General features: G+C 44.2%; 1 long non-coding RNA gene across 1 annotated transcript in view; it reads left to right on the forward strand.

The window, feature by feature from the left end:
• The first annotated feature begins 3,250 nt into the window (after positions 1–3,250).
• Positions 3,251–20,264, forward strand: part of LOC146830846 (uncharacterized) — a 62,084-nt gene continuing 45,070 nt past the window's right edge. Inside the window, exons 1-3 of the long non-coding RNA XR_014961201.1 lie at positions 3,251–3,359; positions 3,460–3,528; positions 3,616–3,662. This is a non-coding gene — a long non-coding RNA (uncharacterized LOC146830846). The remainder of the gene's footprint in view (positions 3,360–3,459; positions 3,529–3,615; positions 3,663–20,264) is intronic.

The raw sequence follows: 20,264 nt of genomic DNA on the forward strand, positions 1-20,264 counted from the left end.
ACAGAATAGCAAGGTTCCCACAAGTCATAGGGTGCATAGATGGGACCCATGTGCCCATATGTCCACCATCCCGCATTAAATACATTTTTCATAGCAGAAAAAGCACACATTCCCTCAATATCCAAGTTGTGTGTGATGCTAAAAACATCATCACAGAAATTGTAGCCAAATTCCCTGGAAGCACCCATGATGCATATATTTTCAGGCACAGTGGTCTATATCAATGGTTAGAAAGAAGTGATTTTGATGATGGATACCTCCTAGATAATGTTATTACCAGTCCCCAGAAAAATGTTTATTCACTTGAATGTCTGTAAGCATTTAACCTCACCATCACATATCTCACAACAGGTGACAGTGCGTATGCCCTACATCTGTGGATCCTCACACCGCATCTGTCTCCCAACCATATACATGAAAGGCGGTACAACATTGCACTCATGTGCAGAAGGACAGTGATTGAGCGTACCTTTGGAATATTGAAATTGCGCTTCAGATGCCTACATAAGAGTGGTGGAGCTCTACAGTATGTGCCAGAGACAGTCTGTAAAATTGTGGCAACATGTGCCATGCTGCACAAACTGGCCTGCAGGGGCGGAATGCCCATGGATGTGTCTGACACAAATTCTGAGGATGAGGACCCGGGACCACCTGCCATACATCAAAGGGATGGTAGCGCTACAGCAGAGGGGAGAAGGCGCAGGGACCATATTGTCAACGACTATTTCTGAAAGGTACGTACACATCAGTTAGACACTCAGCTGTACATAACACAGAACAATTTGTGAATATCAATGGGTGAATTATTTTTCAATATATTAACAAAGAATAGGGACTAGGGGTCACGTTGTTTAAAGAGGTCCAGTGCACATACCCCAGAGGACATGAAAGCAAGAAGGGTACAGAGTTCCTCGTGTATAGTGACAGGGAGCGCCGACTTGACGAGGGGCAGTGCTCATATGATGAAGCATGACACCTAGCTTGCTGGGTGTGTGAGAGCTCTAGTTCCCCCAAGGGGAATTTTCCCCTTTTTTCCTGTTACTCTCTCTTCACGATTGGTTGGTTGAGACATTTTCTCCACCACTCTCGGTCACCGCCTGTCACTATACACGAGGAACTCTGTACCCTTCTTGCTTTCATGAATTATTTTTCAAGCATCCATTATCAAACTTAGGACAACATGTCCATCAGTAACTGTAGGCAGAAGCAAAAAATATATATAAGTTGGGGCTACCTTATCACAAAAAATGAAATTAAAGTCATCGTAATGTTGTTTTGGAAGACAAAAAAGTTAATTGCCTGCTCCTCCATGTAGCCTGGCCAGAGCTGCCACTACCCCACGAAAGGTGCCGGCTGCTGCTATGGCGCATCACTGGTGTCTCCGTGGCTGAAATGCTACTATAGCGTGACACTTTGCTGTCAGTCCCACCAATGCCACCAATGATCTGATTAGTCTGTAGTGTTTTCCCTATTGCTGTTATCTTCTCTAGGCCGTGAGCTACATCCCCTCTGTAATGGGCCCTCTCCAGCTGCAGGCCAAGTGTGCGCTGGCTTTGTTTGTTGGTAGCCTTCACCAGCCTACTGATGGCCCTGCTCAATGTGTCGAGTTTCTGGCTCTGTTGCGCACCATGCGCCCAAGATTTGCCCTTTCTGCAGACCACTCTTTGGCTAAGTCTGCCACAGTGTTGTTGAGGGCATCCAGTTTTGCTTCAATACTGGCCTGATTCTCAGCCAGTTTGTTGGTTATCATGCAGAAGCCCTGGGTCATCCTGAAATTTCTTTGTCTTTGTGACTTGTTTTGCAGGTGCTGTATTTGCAGCATTTCACGGTCTAGACAGACATGGCCTGACTGGCTGATCCAGTGGAGGACAAACCTTTCTTCCGACCCAGGGACTGTTGTGTTGGCCGTGAGAGATGCACACGGCTGGACAGAGGGCTTGTGGTGTTGTGTACTGCTGTGCAGCTGAGGTGACAGTGGGTGTGGCCTGAGAAGTGGTTCCTGCCACAGTAGATGGTAAAAGGTGAGAAGTGGGCCTGCACTCCTGATGTGTGATAGTTTATTTAGAATGTAAGGATCATTGATCAAAGTTTAAGTACTCGTTAAAGCGTGCCTTCACGTTAAGGGATGTAGCCCTGTGTCCCTAATAGATATGAAAATGTAAGAAAGCAGGCTGTGGAAAACCATAACCTGCGTGAAGCACAGCTGAAGACAAAAAATGTCTCTACAAATGTACACACACTTACATGGTATAAATCAAAAGGTCATTTATATGTAAATTACTTCAGTGAAATCAAAATTAGGTTAGATCACTACGCTTTTCAAATAAATATTACTTATTTGAGTTCAGACAGTGTAAGTATTAAACAAAAACATTATCCGTTAATGTCATATTGTCCAAACAACAACCTGCAGCAGGGTTACTCACACAAACCAATGGACAAACAGGAGAGTCAACAACAACATCCGTCACAAAATCGTCTTTTTTAGTGGGCGGTCAGTCGTCAAAGTCACAACCGGAAAAATCAACAGACCTCCAGAAAGCGTACCCGCAGGGGAAAAATCAAAAAAGTTAACAGAAACGGGCAGACCGCAGAGGAACCTAAAAAAAAAAGTTCCTTGGTAATGAATATTTCGCATAGAAACTTAATTACTGAAGAATTAAAGACACTGAACAAAGGTATTTAATTTGTTCCGACTTACACATCTTATAGTTTGGAAACCGAAATATCATTTTTCAAGTTCATGCAAAAGCTAAGATTGAGATGGTTTTCTCTGAATACTACTGTTGAAGAACAGGTTTCAATACCACAACCTTTTCGCCCAAAGAGCAAATTCATGTCTCCACTCTTTCATAAATTGTTGGATACTTTCGAGATTCTGGTAAAGAAGGATTTGGAAAATATCAAATATACAAAACCTAAACACTCTAATCTATCTCTTAAGAGTCACGCATTTTGAACGCACTACGACAGGATAAAACGATCACATTTCAACCTGCTGATAAAGGGGGAGCCTTGTTAGTCCTAGACACCGATTTCTATACACGTAGTGTGAATGAATACGTAAAGAACAGTGGCTCTTTTTACACAAAGTAGCGATACGAAAATATTCTTTATTTACACGTATGCTAAGCTGGCCTGAATGTGGTGGCGATTTGTTTGATCGGGTCTTTATATTGCTCTGGCACAGGACCAATCGGAGTTTTTATGTTTCGCTCTCCTTTGAGTCTGCTTTCTATTTTCATGAGTTTGGTGGTTTAAAAAACAGAGGTAATGTCGCATCACGTTACGAGAGCACTTTACGTACCGCAATGGGCGCGTTGTGGAATACGGAAGTTTGCTGGAGTATTTTGAACAAGGTGAGCCTCGGTGGTCTTGTTTGGAACTCATTTTTTTTGCATCTCTGGTGTACGGCGTGTGGCTGTAGCTTACGGGCGGTTTCTTTGGTACTCGTTTCAGGACACCAACGGACCAGACCGTTTCAACAATTGGAGTGGCTGTCTTGGAATTGCGTGTGGGCTTTGACGGGTAAGTGGTGCCTCAAACTGCGGGCTTTAGTGTATCATAACGTGGCGGTTTCGATTTAACAGCATGGAATTTTTATCATGTTTTCAGAGGGACGCATCTTTCAGACACTTGCAACGTAGCAAGATCAAGTTGGGGTAAGCTATTGATGCAGTTGCACTAGACTCATTTCTATTCACGGATTAGCATCAAGGAGACACTTTGAATTTTGCACATTGCTGGTGATGCATTGTTGTACATGGCATAAACACTAACATAGGTTCAAACTCTTGCTGCCGAACGGTGAATGGGCCTTCACTCACTTTTCCTTTCTCCTGTTGACTTGACCTATTCACTTCACCGAGTGCAAATCCTAATAGAATTTTGCTATTCTGTTTAAACAGCTTCTCATTAGACATTCATTTGGTTTTTTGTTGTAGCTCTGCACGGAGGACCTCAAGATACAACTACAAAATACCACTGATCATTGCTTATTGTCGATTTGATTTCCCCTGACGAAGGATTTAGTATTAACCCGAAATGCATTGGGATTGATTTTCTGCATTTTGATTTTGAAAATTTGTAATTCAGTCATATACTGATTTTTGTTGGACAATATGACATTAACGGATAATGTTTTTGTTTAATACTTACACTGTCTGAACTCAAATAAGTAATATTTATTTGAAAAGTGTAGTGATCTAACCTAATTTTGATTTCACTGAAGTAATTTACATATAAATGACCTTTTGATTTATACCATGTAAGTGTGTGTACATTTGTAGAGACATTTTTGTCTACAGCAGTGCTTCACGCAGGTTATGGTTTTCCACAGCCTCGTTTCTTACATTTTCATAGCCACAGTAGATGGGACATCAGATGACCTGTGCCCACTTGTGTCCTCAACATCCTGCCTTTCCTCCATCTGCTCAGGCTTGTGGCTACCTGCTGTGTCATCAGCAGTGTTGTATGCTTCCAATGGTGTGTCTATTTGACAATAAATGATAGAAAATAAAAAAAAATGTGAGTCACTGTTTCAGTGGTGTTGCAATGTTTATCAGCTCAAGTCACTCCCTCACTACACTGTATTTATTACATACTACATCTTCCATGATGCAACACTAGTGTTGTTTTTTGTTTGTACATGGATGTTTGCTTGTGGTTAATTAGAATGCATGCACAGTATAGGTGTTAGTGAATATTCACACATCACATGCACATTTTTCACTTACCAGGATTTCTTGATGGCTGGGATGTATCAAGGCTCCCAACGTCTTCTACAACTGCCCTCTCCATGGTAGCTTCCACCATTGTTTCAGCTGCTGATGGCTTAGCTGAAGTGAATGGCCCCCCTCCGGTTCTTTTCGCCTCTTCCAGCCATGCTGCCACCCTCTCCTTTGCCCTGGAGCGAAGATCATACCAGCGCTTTTTTATGCTGTCTATGGAGCGGTGTGCAACTCCTAGTGCATTTATGTGTTGCTGCATACAGCGCCAGGTCTTCCTCTTCTCAGTCTCAGGCAGACGGTGTGAGGCACTACCGAATAGCTCCTCGTGGTGGCTGCAGCATTCCTCCATGATTATATCCAGCTCTTTCTCTAAAAACTTCAGCTTTCTCAGCCTCTCCTTGCTTCCCTTCTTGCTGTCCTTGCTGCTCATGATGTCTCTAGTGCTCAATCAGCAGTGTGTAACAGTGCTGCTGCACCTGAAAATGTGCTTGACTTTTGTTCAGGAGTATCCTTGGACACCACTTCCTGTTTTGGGGTCCTTTAGCTCAAACAGGAAGTGTTTTTTTATGAATTTCGCCATTTGCTAGTGCTTAGTTAGCCTGTTTAATGAACATTTGCAAATAGCGGATGCAAAATATGTTTTTTTAACGGGACTCGCTATTTGCGAGACATTAGCGACTGGCAAATAGCGAGTAAGCCAAATAGCGTGGCGAGTCAATACCAATACGCAATCATGTTGTCTGTGGTGTTACTAGGTACCAAATAGTGACTCACTATTTGCGAGTAGCAATTTACCGCAAATATCGAGTCGCTATTTTCACGGGTCGTACATCTGGCCCAAAATGCATTCTAGGTGTAGGAGTGACTTTCACAATTCAAAATTTAAAGAATGTTTTGCTGTGGGAAAGGATTGCAGGAAGCAAAGTCCCTTTGCGCATATGTGTAACAGTAATGCCAAACCTAAAGTTGCTGTGATATAAGAAGAATGTAAAGGGAGTGGGGGTATGATGTATGAAAAGGAAGATACAATTTTATGCATTGATGATTTAAATGAATATTCTGGGAGGCATATTAGACCAAAAGCAGATTTCGGGATCAAAGGCAAGATTTCTCAGCTTATGGTAGACTCAGGCTCTCTATACAAAATAACTACCTGGATTATGTTAGTGTGACCGTGGCCTAATATGCCTATTACCAAAGGATATAAATCCTGGGGAGTACCAGGGTGAAAAGATTTATATTGTTGGGCTTATGTTGACTTAAATTGAGTTCCATGATAGATCAGTTGACTGTAAATTATATGTGGCAGAATCCGGCCTCCTAATTTTGGGGTGGCAGCACCAATAAAATCTTCATATAATCATCATCCCAAGAGCTCCTAACCAGTTTATGGTGGTAGATGACATTTCAGTGGATGAAATTATTGAGGGGGCTTGATTGGTATTTGCAGATGGATTAGGAGAATTAAAGGGATATGTGCATAAAATTGTGCTAAACCCTGATGCTCTCTGAGTACAACATAAATTAAGGAGAGCACCTATTGTAGTAAGGGGTGGAGTCAAAAAAGTGCTTAATGACATAGTGTGTGAGGGAATCATTGATTAGGTTGAGAGCTCTGAGTAGGTTTCTCCAGTTGTAATTACTGAAAAGGCAGATGGTGTCGATCTATGCAGTGTTAATCACAACATTGTGACTGACAATTTTCCTCTGCCAAACATAAATGAATTGGTGTTATGGCTTAAAAGTGGATGTTTTGAAGCAAGCTTGATCTGAAAAGTAGGTGCCACCAGATCAAATTACACAATGATTTCAAGTAACTTACAGACTTTGTAACTATGGAAGGCATTTTTCAGTTCACCAGGATGCATTTTGAGCTATCTTCGAGTGCAAGTGTCTTTCAAAGAATGATGGATGAAGTGTTCAAGTGTATGAGTAAAGTAATATTTTTTCAGGACGATATCTTGGTGTATGGAGAGACCATCGAAAGTCACAACATCACACTCAAACAAGTGTTAGATAGGCTTATTGAAGCAGTGTTAAACCCCCAAAAAGAGAAATGTAAATTTCTAGTGGAAGACATTGAATATCTTGGGTGCACTCTTTCTAAAGGTGGGGTGAAACCAAAAAAAGATCTGTTAAAGGCCATCAAGGATGCTCCAGCTCCATGCATTAAAAATCAGCTTAGATCATTTCCAGGTCTAATAGAAAACTACTCTAAGCTTATATAATATTTTCTGATAAAACTGAAGATTTCAGTATGCTTCTGAGGAAAGGTTGCACCTTTGTTTGGGAAATAAATCAACAAGTAGCTTATGATGTTATTAATGATGACATGTGAAGGCTGATGTTGGGCTAAAAATGATTCTTACAGTGGATGCCAGTGCGGTATGACTTTGGGCTGCATTGTCTCAAGCACATGCCAGTGACAAAACAACAGTGGCTTTTGCTTCCAGGTCACTCACTCTCAGTGAAAGGAATTAGTCTGTGATTGAGAGGGAGGCCTTGGCCACAGCAAGAGAAATGGAATATTTCCACATGTAGATATTTGATTTCCAAGTTACACTTCGAACATATCATAAACCGTTGGTCAAAGTACTTTTGCCAAGAGAGTAAGTAAAGAGTCTGCAAGATTGGCATCCCTCCTTCAGGAGTGTCGATATTCCATTGATCATATTCAAGGATGGCGTAACATTCAACTTGATTGCTTGTCACATGTACATTTGGAATGGCAAATGGTGGATAAGATTAAAGTGGAAGTGTGGGAGAAGGAAGGTGCGGTGGCAAAAGGGGAAGATGTGTTTGATTGCACTCAGGGTGCTGTATCAAAGGAGGAGTGGCACCAATGAATGGTGGATGATGCCAATTTATCGTAACATAACTTGTGTTGATGATTAAGAAGGGAAGCAGATGGTAGAGTTTGATGAGTGTGCAGGTGCGTCCATATATAAACACTTTGATGAATTATCGGTTGACGGGGATGAGGTGGTAATGAGAGAGGATACGTTTATTCACCCGGTGAGTCTCCAATTTAAATTGCTTAACCTAGCTCATGAGGGCAATTTGGGACAGACTTTATTTAAAAAAAGGTTGCTTAAGAATTTTTGGTGGCTAGGGATTGATGGTGATGTTGAGGGATGGGTAGAATGATGCGATGATTGCAAAGAAGGTAAGGAGAGGTTAAAAGCTGGTAGTAAAGCATGTGGGGGAATGATCAATGATTTTGGAATGGTGTGGCACAGTGTTTGCATGGATTTTTTCAAACCAAAGGGAAATTTGGCAGGAGAGCTCAAGTTTACCTTGGTAATGGTCGTTGTTCATTATAAATGGCTCGTAATCAGGTTTCTTAGGTAAAGCACTACTAAAACCACCATAAGAACCATGGAGGAAATCATTAGCGTGGAAGGAAATCCCTATAAGTTGATTACTGATAATGGCACACAACTGGTTTCGAAGGAGATGAGGAATGTTTTGGGAAGGTGCGGTATCAAACACTCTTGCACAAGCTTATACAACCAACAAGATAATGGTATTGTAGAGAGAGCTAACCACATAGTGAAATAAGCTATTCAAATGGCAATGGCTAACAGAAAAGATGTCAAGTAAGGCAGGAGAGCTCAAGTTTGCCTTGGTAATGGTCGTTGTTCATTCTAAATGGCTCGTAATCAGGTTTCTTAGGTAAAGCACTACTAAAACCACCATAAGAACCATGGAGGAAATCATTAGGGTGGAAGGAAATCCCTGTAACTGGTTTCGGAGGAGATGAGGAAGGTGCGGTATCAAACACTCTTGCACAAGCCTATACAACCAACAAGATAATGGTATTGTAGAGAGAGCTAACCACATGGTGAAATAAGCTATGGCTAACAGAAAAGATGTCAAGTAAGAATGGTATTTCAGGAGAAGTTCTCCTCAAATTTGTGATCGGCAGGAAAGCTGGTACTAAGATGCTGCCAGCATGGATGGAATCTTTGTGGAGCTATGTGACTGAAGACCATTCTTCTTTGTTGCACACGTGAGACTGAAGCCCATTCTCCCAGAGGAGAGGTAAAAAGGTGCGGGGGAGATCTGTGTGGGAGATTACGTGAAGATGAGATCAAGCAGGGTGGCAGGTAATTTGAAATCGGCCACTTACTGACTCAATCGGCTCTCATTCAGGCAGTGATTTCCCTTGTACTTTCGCATCTCGATTTCTCCAACTCCATCCATCTCGGTCTGCCTGTGTATCTACTCAAGCGTCTACAAATAGTACAAAACCAGGCGGCGAGACTGATATTCAAACATCCCAAATGGCTTTCAGCCAGCCCCCTGTTAGCCAAATTGCACTGGCTACCCATCGCCCAACGTGCAGTCTTCAAGACCGGATGTTTGATATTCAAGGCCTTACACTGCAGGAGCCCCAAATTCATCAGTCACCTGATTGTTAAACATGTCCCACGCCGTAACCTTTGATCCGCCATTCTAAGACTTCTTACTGTCCCAGTCTTTAAACTCAAACGCCAAGGAGGATGCAGGTTTTCTCCCTTGCCCCAAGCCTCTGGAACTCCTTACCATTGGACATCAGGAGGCAGGATAACTTGATGGGTTTCAGAAAAGCTCTCAATACCTGGTTGTATACGCAAATCTACGTTTAGCCTGCCCGGCCGCAACACATCAAACAACTAGCGCCATGAAACCTATTGGTGACCGTGCGCTTTATAAGCTCCTACTAACATAACATAACATAACAAAAAAACTTTGATGGCAATTTAAGGTTAAGGGGGTGCATCCTTATTATATGGTACTTGAAAATGGAGAATGGTGGAACTGAAGAAAGGTGGTACGATATTGTGAAGCAAGTCTTGTGAATTTGGATGAGGAGGATGGGTACAGTAGTTTCCTTTTAATTTATGAGAGTGAGATCTTGGACAAACATGTCATGAAGGTTCCTATGAATGTGGGCAGAGGAGAGAATATGGGAGGTAGAGGCCGATTAGAGAGAATCAAGATGGTGCCTGTAAGGGATGTACAGAAACCTAGAAGAACACATAGGTTCCACAGGGCTCCTGAATATTTGAGAGATTTTGTTAAATAAGGACTCATGAAGAAACCTTAGGTTCCTCGGGTACTGTACTCCAACCTTTGGGGTTTTAGTGGAATTAACTTTTTGTAATTGTACTTCTTTGCATGTTAGTTTTAATTTTATAATTGTTTTGTGTCTTCTATGTCATTTAGGGAGGAGATTTGTTATATCTTGAATTGGAGTAGGTTCATAACAGCTCAAGAATATTTGCTTTGGGGGTCTAGTGAGGAAGGACTGCATTAGGCTGTTTCAATCAGATAAAAAGTATAAAGTTTCATCTGTATTTGTGGAGCATTTAAATCACAAGAGTGGTGCAATGAAATCTTTGATGATGGCAAAGATTTCCTTGTTGCTGTTGGTGTTCGTGTTGGTGTTAACTTGATCTGCAGGAGTTGTGCTCTGGGTGTTCCATTTCTTCTGGTGGTACCATCTTAGGGTTGAGTTGAAGATGTCTTTATCTGTGGTGTCTTTACTTGTTCTCCATTTGTGCCCCAGTTGCTTGCAGTGGTGTTTCATCAGCCTGATTTCCACTGTGTACAGGCTGCCCCCTGGTCGGTCTCTTGCCTTTGCGCCTGAGGAGAGCCAGGGTGTCAGCCCATGCTATGATTCAGCTGTTGAGGTTGTTGATGGCTTTTGGCAAGTTGCCTCCTATTTCTTCTGACCTGTTTTTGTTGGTTACAGGACTCTGGGCACTTTAGCACTGCTGGTCAGTGCTAAAATGCATATGCTCGCTGTCTAAATGTATTGGTGATTGTTTTCTCCATGATTGGCATATTTGATTTACTAGTAATTCCCTAGTAAAGTGCACTAGGTGTGCCTAGGGCCTATGCTACTAGTTGGCCTGCAGAACTGATTGTGATACCCACCTGAGCAGCCTGCAAACATGTATCAGATCTGCCACAGCAGTATCTGTGTAAGCAGTTTTAAACTATCATTTCGACCTGACAAGTGCACCCACTTGCAAGGCCCAAACCTTCCATTTTACTACATGTAATTGAACCCTGGGGTAGGCCCAAGGTAGTCCCATTAGCATGGTGCAGTGTATTTAAAAGGTAGGGCGTGTAATGGTGTGTTTTACATGTCCTAATAGTGAAAAACTGATAATTTTGTTGTTTACTAGACCTATCTCTCCCATGGGGTAACATGGGGATTGCCTTGAAATATCTTTTAGGTGTAATGTCCCATTGGGAGCAGATAGCAATTTGGAGTTTGGGGCCTCTTTTGGCAAAGTTGGTTTTAGGTTTGGTGTTTGAAAATGCCACCTTTAGAAAGTGGGCATTGTCTTGCTTAGCCATTCTGTGCCTCTGCCTGTCTGTAGAATCAATCAATCAATCATTCAATCAGGGGGTTTATAGAGCGCGCAACTTACCCGTGAGGGTCTCATGGCTCTGGGGGGGAGGGAGGGGGTAGGCAGCTCAGTCGAGGAGCAAGGTCTTGAGGTCCTTCCTGAAAACGTGCAGGTTCGGGGAGCGTCTGATGTTGACTGGGAACTCGTTCCAGATCTTGGCTGCAAGAATACACGTCTGGGTTGGCTGACAGGTTGGGCTCTTGTGCATTCGCTTTTGACAGTCATTCAAAGAAGTTGAGGTGTGCCTTGCACTTCCTAATGGCGCATCACCAGGCTGATGGTCCTTCCTGAGATAATGTGGAGGGAAGAGTTGTCACTGACACCTGAATACGGCTGTGCCTGTCCTCACACAAAGCTTTCCCCACCCCCCTGTAGTGTAGTGTATCTGGGGTCAGGTCAGGGAGAGGCAGGGTCTTGTGCACTACAAATACTTTATTGTTTTAAGTTTTCCTACTTCAAAGGCAGAAAGGGGTAGAAGTATTGAACCTCTGACATCCCAAAATCAGAACACTTCTGGACTAAGGCCATTGTGCCAGAAAGAATAGTTAGATGCTGTAAGAAGGACTGTCGCTGTCGCTTTGTTGTGCTGGCCTGCTGCATGCTGCTTCTGTCCTGGGAGTGAAAGGACTGTACTTTGCTTTCTACATTCTGCTTTCAAGCTTCTCCGAGGGCTTGTGCGTGCTAGCCTCTTGCTAAGAAGCCTCAGGCTCACCTACCAGTGCCTGGGCTCTTCTGCTGAGAGTACTGACTTTGCAAGTGGTGCCAAATCCAGTTCCTGGGCCCTTGGAAGTAGAATCCGGTGATCTTAAGGAGAAAATACACTCATCAACTCCCAGCACCTGCTTTCTCGATGCATTGCTGCACAAGATTTCCGCACCGCCACTGCCTGACATGAAGCGTGGTTCCCGATCGGCTTTCACAGCAGGCCCCAGCTCGCCATCGTAGCACTTCCGAAAACACATCACAGCGTGAGGCCTGAGCACCGTGTCACCGACGTCCGTGACACCCCCTCCGACTCCAGCACAGCACCTGGTTGCCGGCTGTGGAATTGACACAGCGCCTGCTTTGAAGCTGGAAAATCAATGAGTGCCTGCTCTGTCAATGTCGCATCGACGCAGCGCAACTGTTTTTTTTTTTTGGTAAACAATCTTTATTGCGTCAATTGTCAAATACAATGCAGAGCTCTGTAAGACAGAGGCTGACTGCTACATAGTTCATCATGGATATTGCGTTGACCTTTAATATATGCATTTTATAAAAATGAAATAATAAAGGAACAAACCCCCCCCCCCCCAATGCACTGTCCTTGCAGCACACAATAAGCAGCGGGTTTTCGCCCGCCCACAGATGACAAATCCCACTGGACCTTTTAGAACTCTGTATCACATTCCTGCCCAATTAACCCAGAACCGCAACATCCTCCGCGGAGAGGGGCTCCAGGTATAGGCCTCTATAATTAACCCACCTCCTCTAGATCTTAAAGTGCTTGTGCGGACACCCTCAAGCTTTGAAAATAGTAGCCTCCAGACCCATATTAAAATCAAGACCATTTTTCCATGCTGACAATGAGGGCGGGGTCTCTGCCTTTCACTTCCGTGCAATGTCTCGTTTGGCAAGCGTAATTTCCAATAGCATTAGGTGGCGCTTATAAATATTTCCCCCTACCCCTTCCATTATATGAAGCAGCACCAATTTGGGGGAATAAGGGAGCTCCCACCCCAGAACTTCAGCAAGACAGGCCAGTACCCCCCGCCAGAACTTCACAAGCACCGTACACTGCCATCCTCCTGACCACAACGCACACAATGTAGGGAGTGGGACGCTATCAAACCCGCCCTCCACAGCCTAACGCACATATAATAGACCCGATGTAGGTAATTGAATTGGATCAGCCGGAGGCGCATTGCTATTGCCGCCCTCGAGGGGAAGCCAGTGCTTCCGTCCAGTCTTCTCCATCCAGAGGGCCATGGTATTCCTCCCATGTCTCCCTAAGTTTATCTAGTGTAGTGGGGCAGGGACTGGTAAATCTTGGAAATTTGAAGGTCCTGTAGGTCACCCATAAACAGCTTAGCTTTGTTGGGACTGAAATCAGGGAGGGACTCTAAATCTGCAACACTGGGAAGGACAGCGTGCCTAAACTGCAAGTATTTGTAAAATTGTGATTTTGGCATCTGAAATTCGTAGTGGAGATCCTGGTGCAACTGGATTTTTGGTGCATCATCTCTCAACGTTGATACCTTGTCGACGCTGCACCGCAGTAAAGAACCAACGCCGTGTATCCGCAAATCGATGTATCACCTACCCTTCCAGTAGGGAACCGACGCATCACCTTCCCTGACAGTAAGGAACCAATGCATCACCTTCCCTGCCTAGTAGTAGGGAACCAACGTATCACCTCCCCTGGCAGAAAGGAACCAAAGCTTCACCTACCCTGTCTAGTAAGGCACCAACACACCGCTTTCCTTTTCCAGCACCTCACCTCCCCTGCACCTTGCACCGTCTTTCAGTTTTGATGCATCTAAGGTAATTTGTGCTAAAAAGAAGGCATCCATTGCGTTCTATGGACTAAAATTGCTTAACCTTTTACAAGTGATATTTTGACTTATTTATGTTGGATGTTTGTCATTTTGGTCTTGTTTTATTCAGATACATTTTGGTATTTTTCTAAACTGGTGTGGACTCCTGTTGTAGTGTTTTCACTGGGTTACTCTGTGTGTGTGTACACAAATGCTTTACACATTGTCTCTGAGATACAACTGACTGCTCGTGCCAAGCTACCAAGGGGGTGCGCAGGGGGCATCTTAGCTGTGTGACTACCTTACCCTGACTAGAGTGAGGGTCCCTACTTGGACAGGGTGCAAACCACTGCCAACTGGAGCCCCCATTTCTAATAGATAGATAGATAGATAGATAGATAGATAGAGAGATAGATAGAGAGATAGATAGATAGATAGATAGATAGATAGATAGATAGATAGATAGATAGATAGATAGATAGATAGATAGATAGATAGATAGATAGATAGATAGATAGATAGATAGATAGATAGATAGATAGATAGATAGATAGATAGATAGATAGATAGATAGATAGATAGATAGATAGATAGATAGATAGATAGATAGATAGATAGATAGATAGATAGATAGATAGATAGATAGATGTGTTTTGGTTTTAAAAAATAAATAAAAGGCATTGTCAGCAGTGTATAAATTGGTGCCTCAGCAGCACCCTGACCTGACATAGGCAACTGTAGTAAGCATCGGGAAATATACTCAAACAACAAGGCATACCTAGCAACACATAGCGACAACAGTAGTAAAAGATAACATCTGACTGTTAGAAATGGGATTTCTGGCTGGCTAGGGCTTGCGCCTAAGCCAGGCAGAAACCACCACTCTAGTCAGGGCAAGGGAGTTACACGCTGAAGATAACCCCTGCTCACCCCCTTGGTAGCTTGGCACGAGCAGTCAGGCTTATCCCAGAGGCAATGTGTTGAGCGTTTGCGCAACACACACACAGCCCCAACATACTAGGCACACCACAAAAGGAACTCCACACAAGGTTATGTATAAAAATAGCCTTTGTATTATCATAACCACATTAGAATAGTAATCACACAATATACACTGTGCCAACTGGCACTAGGCAATATTTACAGGGGATTATATACACATGACAGGGCCAATTGGGCTACTGTCAGAACCATGTTATGTTATGTTATGTTAGCAGTTTTGTAAAGCGCAACAGCTGCCCTGGCAACGGGGCGTCCCGGCGCTAGAACCATCGTAACCAACTGGGAGAAAAAAGAAGGGAGAGAACCTACATGGGGGGGAAGAGAAGAGTTTTGATAGCTTTGCGGAAAGCCAGTAGGTTGTCAATACAGCGGATGTGGAGGGGGAGGGAGTTCCATAATTTGGCCCCTAGCAATCTGAAGGAGCGTCCTCCTATGCGACAGTACTTCGTGTGGGGGACCAGTACTAGGTGTTGCCCTTTGGAGCGGAGGTTGCGTTGGGGATTGTGGGGCGTTAGCAACGGGCGAAGGAGCTCTGGTCCCTCAGCACTCAGAATTTTATAGGCAAAGATAAGGGCCTTAAAATGGATACGGGCTTCTACCGGTAGCCAGTGTAGTCTTTGGATGGTGGCTCTCGCGGAGCACCTTCTCGGCAGACCTACTATAGCCCTGGCGGCGGAATTCTGAATTCGTTGGAATCTCTTGATCTCCGCTTTGTTAGCTCCTAATAGCAGGACACTCGCGTAGTCCAGCCTGGATAAGATGGTCGATTGTACGATGAGTTGTCTCGTTTTGGAATCGAAGAAGCCTAAGATGGGATGAAGGCTTCTCAGTAGTCCAATGCAGGTCGCGGCAACTTTTTTAGTGTGAGCCTGGAAGCTGAGTGTCGAGTCCAGCCAGACTCCCAGGTTTTTTGCCAGATTTTTAGGCGGGGGGGCTGGGCCCAATGAGTGGGGCCACCAAAGGTTGCTCCAGATGTTGGAATTTTTGCCCATGAGCAACACCTCAGTTTTACCTCCATTAAGTTGAAGGCAATTGGCTGTCATCCAGTTGGCGACGGCGGTCAGTCCATCCCTGAATCTAGTGGCATCGGGAGAGGGAGCCTCATTAAGGCTGATGACCAGTTGTGTGTCGTCGGCGTACGATACCATTATGAGGTCCCATTTTTTAGCAACTTCCGCCAGAGGTTGCATGTAAAGATTAAAAAGGGATGGACTGAGGGCAGAGCCCTGCGGGACTCCCTGGCCTATATCTTGGGGTTGGGAAATTAAGGGGGGGCCGATACCTGGAAGGATCTGTTCGTGAGAAACGAACGGAACCATTCTAGTGCTGAGTCTATGATCCCTGCGTTTTCCAGTCGTTTGAGTAGAATGGCATGGGAGACCGTATCAAAGGCCGCGCTGAGATCTAGCAGTATCAGCGCGGCGCTTTTGCCGGTGTCCATGATTTTCCGTAGGTGTTCTGTGGAGGTAAGGAGAGCGGACTCCGTGCTGTGACCCGGTCTGAACCCATGTTGGGAGGGATCCAGGATGTTATTCTTCGCCATATGGTCATTAAGCACTTTGTTCGCGTGGGCCTCCGCTAATTTCGCCACCCAAGGTAACAGTGAGACCGGCCGGTAGTTCTCCGGCTTGGAGGGGTCTAGAGTGGGCTTCTTTATAATGGGTGTAACCCAGGCCTGCTTCCAGCAGATGGGTACCGTTGCCGTTGCGAAGGAGAGATTAAGGAGTAAGGTCAGAGGTGGAAGAAAGAATTCCAGGGCTCCCTGAAAGTAAGCTGGCTTCATGGGATCTGCGGGGGCGCCGGATTTTACCTTTTTGCATATTGTAGTTATTTCCTCACGTGAGATGGCTGGGAGGCAGGAGAGCTTAGAGCCCTCATAGGTGACGTTGGGAGAGTTCAAGTCCTCTGGCAGGTCGTGAGTGAAGGAATCGTAAATCTTCTTCACTTTTTCAGTGAAGAAGGTGGCTAGATCTTCACATTGCTGAGTGGAAGTGATGTGAGAGGCCGGCTTGTCTCCATGTTGCATTTTTTGGACGATTTTAAAGATTGTTTTCGTGGGGTTGGGGCTTGTTTTAATCTCGTTGGCGAAAAAGGCTGCGCGAGCCAAGCGAATGGCTTTGTGATATGCTTTAAGCAGGACCAGGTATGCGTTTTTTTCCTCCCGCTTGTAGTCCTTCCTCCAGTGACGTTCTGCTTTTTTACATGCTTTCCTCAATGTTTTCAGGTTCTCATCATACCAAGGGTTGGAGGGGGTGTTACGACCTTTGGTCCACTTGGCCGGTATTGCAGCATCCAGTCCCTTGGTGAGCCAGTCCTGGAAGGCCACACACGACGTTTCAATGTCGTTGATGCCCTCCAGGTTAAGCTCACCTAGGCTGTCAGCAAGGTTAAGATGTTGGAGTTTATGCCAGGGCCGTTTTAGGCACGCGGTGGGTGCCTTTGTTTCGGGAGGGGAACTACTCGGGATAGAGAACGTGACCAGCGAGTGGTCAGTCCAGGCCATAGGTTTGGGATCCTCGGCTGTGGCTGCTGGGATATTAGTGAACACAGGGTCGAGAAGATGACCATCACAAGCACAAATAATAAATGTAAAACACAACCAGTAACTACTGGCAAAACACTGTACTCAGCATTATATCCTGCAACATAAATCCTTATCATGCAATCAGCATCACATCAGGCGTAAAATCCATTATGCGCCAACCTCATAAGCCATCTCTCCGGGTTTGGGTTCCGCTGCATTAAAAAAAATATATATATAAGTTTAGGGAAAAAAGAGTTTGGGGCCCGCGCAAAAGTAAACAAAAGGGCGCGGTCGTCATTGGTGAAACGGTTCGCTTCCAGCTGTGGTAAAGAGTCTACTGCCGTTTCAAACAAAGAAGTTCGAAAACAACAGAGTTGGGCGGGTGCGCAAATGTGTGTGAAACCACCATTGTGAACCCAAAACAGCGCATTGCACGCTGAAAATAAGAATATTGGCAATTCCATTGGTCTTGCATTTAAATGCAAGACCTATGGCATTGAAAACAAGCGGCGGCCATTTCTCAATAAAGAAAAAGTACACGAAACGTGTTGGAACCGAAGTAAAGGGGCCAGTAGCCATGGGCGGACACAAATGACCACACGGCCGTACTAAGGAGGGACTAACAAGCATATTAAGGAATCAAACACCAGTATTTAGGACGGACAAAGACACAAGCCAATGAAAAATGTGGGTTCTCCTCCATACAGTATCTACCCCAGATCGCCAGAGCAGCGCTCGTGCGCTGTCTCAGACGCAACCTAAAAACAGCTGAACAGATCCACACCAAACTTTGCAGAAAGCTAGATCTTTAACCAGAAAATGTGTTTTTTGTGATGTGGTGTAATTCTGTTCAATCTTTTTAGAGAAATTAACGTTCAAAATATATAGATAGCAATTGCTGCAAGAAAAAAAACAACAAAAAATATATTCTGATTGGCCGGCTCGCTTGAATCCTGTGGGACTAATCAATGTGATTAGCAGCTGCACCATGAAGAAAAATGTTTAGGCTGCAATTCAGGACTTGGCGATTCGGTCCCCGAGTCCTGAAAATATTTTTTAAAGCATATAGAAAGGACTGGTGTAAATATGGTCTGACCCCAGCCCTTGTGTTGGGTTCCAGAGGGACTCCCTCACCCCCAGGGTACAAAATTAGAAAACAAGTGGAAGGTTCATCAGGGCCCTGAGACTCCTGCGTTTCGGAGGATTGGCCACCCACGGGGGGCAAGGAGGTTGACTGTAGGGCCTGGTCTCTGGTCAGGCCCTGCGGCCAACCGCAAAACCTGCACAACCAGAGGCCATATGAGGCGTGGGTTGGGCACCCATGAGGGGTAGGCCCTGCATCCAACCCCACACAGCCTTCAATCGCGGGAGGCAACCCCCACTGAAATCCTGTACTGTCATAAACAGCACATGGCGGTGGCACAAGTTATAGTTAGCTCAATAAACTATAAGTGGTGAATTTTGGTCTATCAGTGTTTTTTGCATTGAAAACATGACGTTACGACTTCGTTTTACAGTGAATTTCTAAGCTTTTTTAATGTAAAGTTATATATTGTTAGCATATCTAACTATAAAGTCACTTTAACCTTTGGTTTTATCAGCGACACACACACATATGTATACAAAAAATATATACATACCATATTTGAATGCAGATCACATTGTTCTGCCAGGGCTGAGGGACAGTTCTCAACTCAACAAGGAGAGCTCTTGGTAATGTAGAGAATGTGTTGTAGTTGACAGAAAAAAGAGCAGCACCACAGGACAGTTGTGGTTGTAAGTGATATATTTGTCTCGGAATGTCAAGTGAAGCTGAAATACCACATGGTGCTCTATGATGAAGAAAAGCTGCTGTCTCCATAACATCTTTGGAGTGCATTCCAAACACAAGAATGTTTAATGCACAATTACAAATTGTGATTTCACTAGTAAGACACTTCTACCAAAAACGAACACGTGAATTATTTCCCTCCACAAACCATCTCCCCCATTTATCACCACACAACCCCGTACTACATGAGAGAAAATACCTTAACTTCCGCTTTACCAAAAACCTGTCAATTGCACTACTACACCTCACCATTGCACTAGAGATCCCTCCACTCAGGAAAGGACAGGCACAATTTGGAACTGTAACAAACCTAAAGCCGATCTCTGCACAGACTTTGGCTGAATTCCTGCTCAATCCACCACTCTTAAAACACTTCTATCACCCTATGAATTATTCCTCAAACTCTAATATTCTCAAAACAGAAAACATATAGAACTCAAGCCCTTTTAACCAGGACTCGAGGGAGGCTGTCTGGCAAGCTAAGCACACTAATAAAAGATAAACAGGAAACTTCTGAGCCAAGGACAAGGGATCACAGAGCTCCACCACACAGGAAGGCCTGACAGGACATCAAGGTATAGCCTACAACTATCATAATGGCTTTTGCAGAGTGTCGAAAGACCTGACGCGCCTGTGCAACTCAAAACTGCTTTGTTAGCTTGGTGCTGCGATTACTAGTGTTGCCAAAACGTTCTAGATTCATTGGTACAGCAATGGTTTTACATGAGAGGTTTTGAGTGTCTGGTGATGTCACAGGTTGACAAGTGTTCTTGATCAAGTAGAGTCTCCTTAACTCTCTCTCTCTCTCTCCATTTCTATAGCATGATTTTCGTGCTTTTCTACCTTTGAAGTTTTGTAGCTCGTCCATTATATTAGAGTCATTTACCTCCCAGCCCACTGTGGTTGCACAAGCTGTGGCTGTAAAAACGATGATGGCCTGAATTACTGTAATTTGTGTATATCAACCAATAATAAATAAAATACCACCTAAATAACCCAAACATAATGCAATTTTTCTGCCGACGTTCATGCATCTGTTATGTGTGGTAACTTAATATTAGATGGGAACCATACAACTAACTCTCTTTAGGGCTTTTACCTGCAAGCTGGACAACTTTCGCCAGCCTCTACATTTCTCCCCTGTTCTCAGTTAGTTTTTAGCTCTCACCTAGGCAGCGGTTCAACTGTCTCTTCGAGGCATGCTATATTCAGGTATAGACTTTAAGCTCCACCCATTTTCCCACCCATCTTTTC

This window comes from Triturus cristatus, chromosome 5_1 (assembly GCF_964204655.1).
Source record: "Triturus cristatus chromosome 5_1, aTriCri1.1, whole genome shotgun sequence".
NCBI classification, from domain to species: domain Eukaryota; kingdom Metazoa; phylum Chordata; class Amphibia; order Caudata; family Salamandridae; genus Triturus; species Triturus cristatus.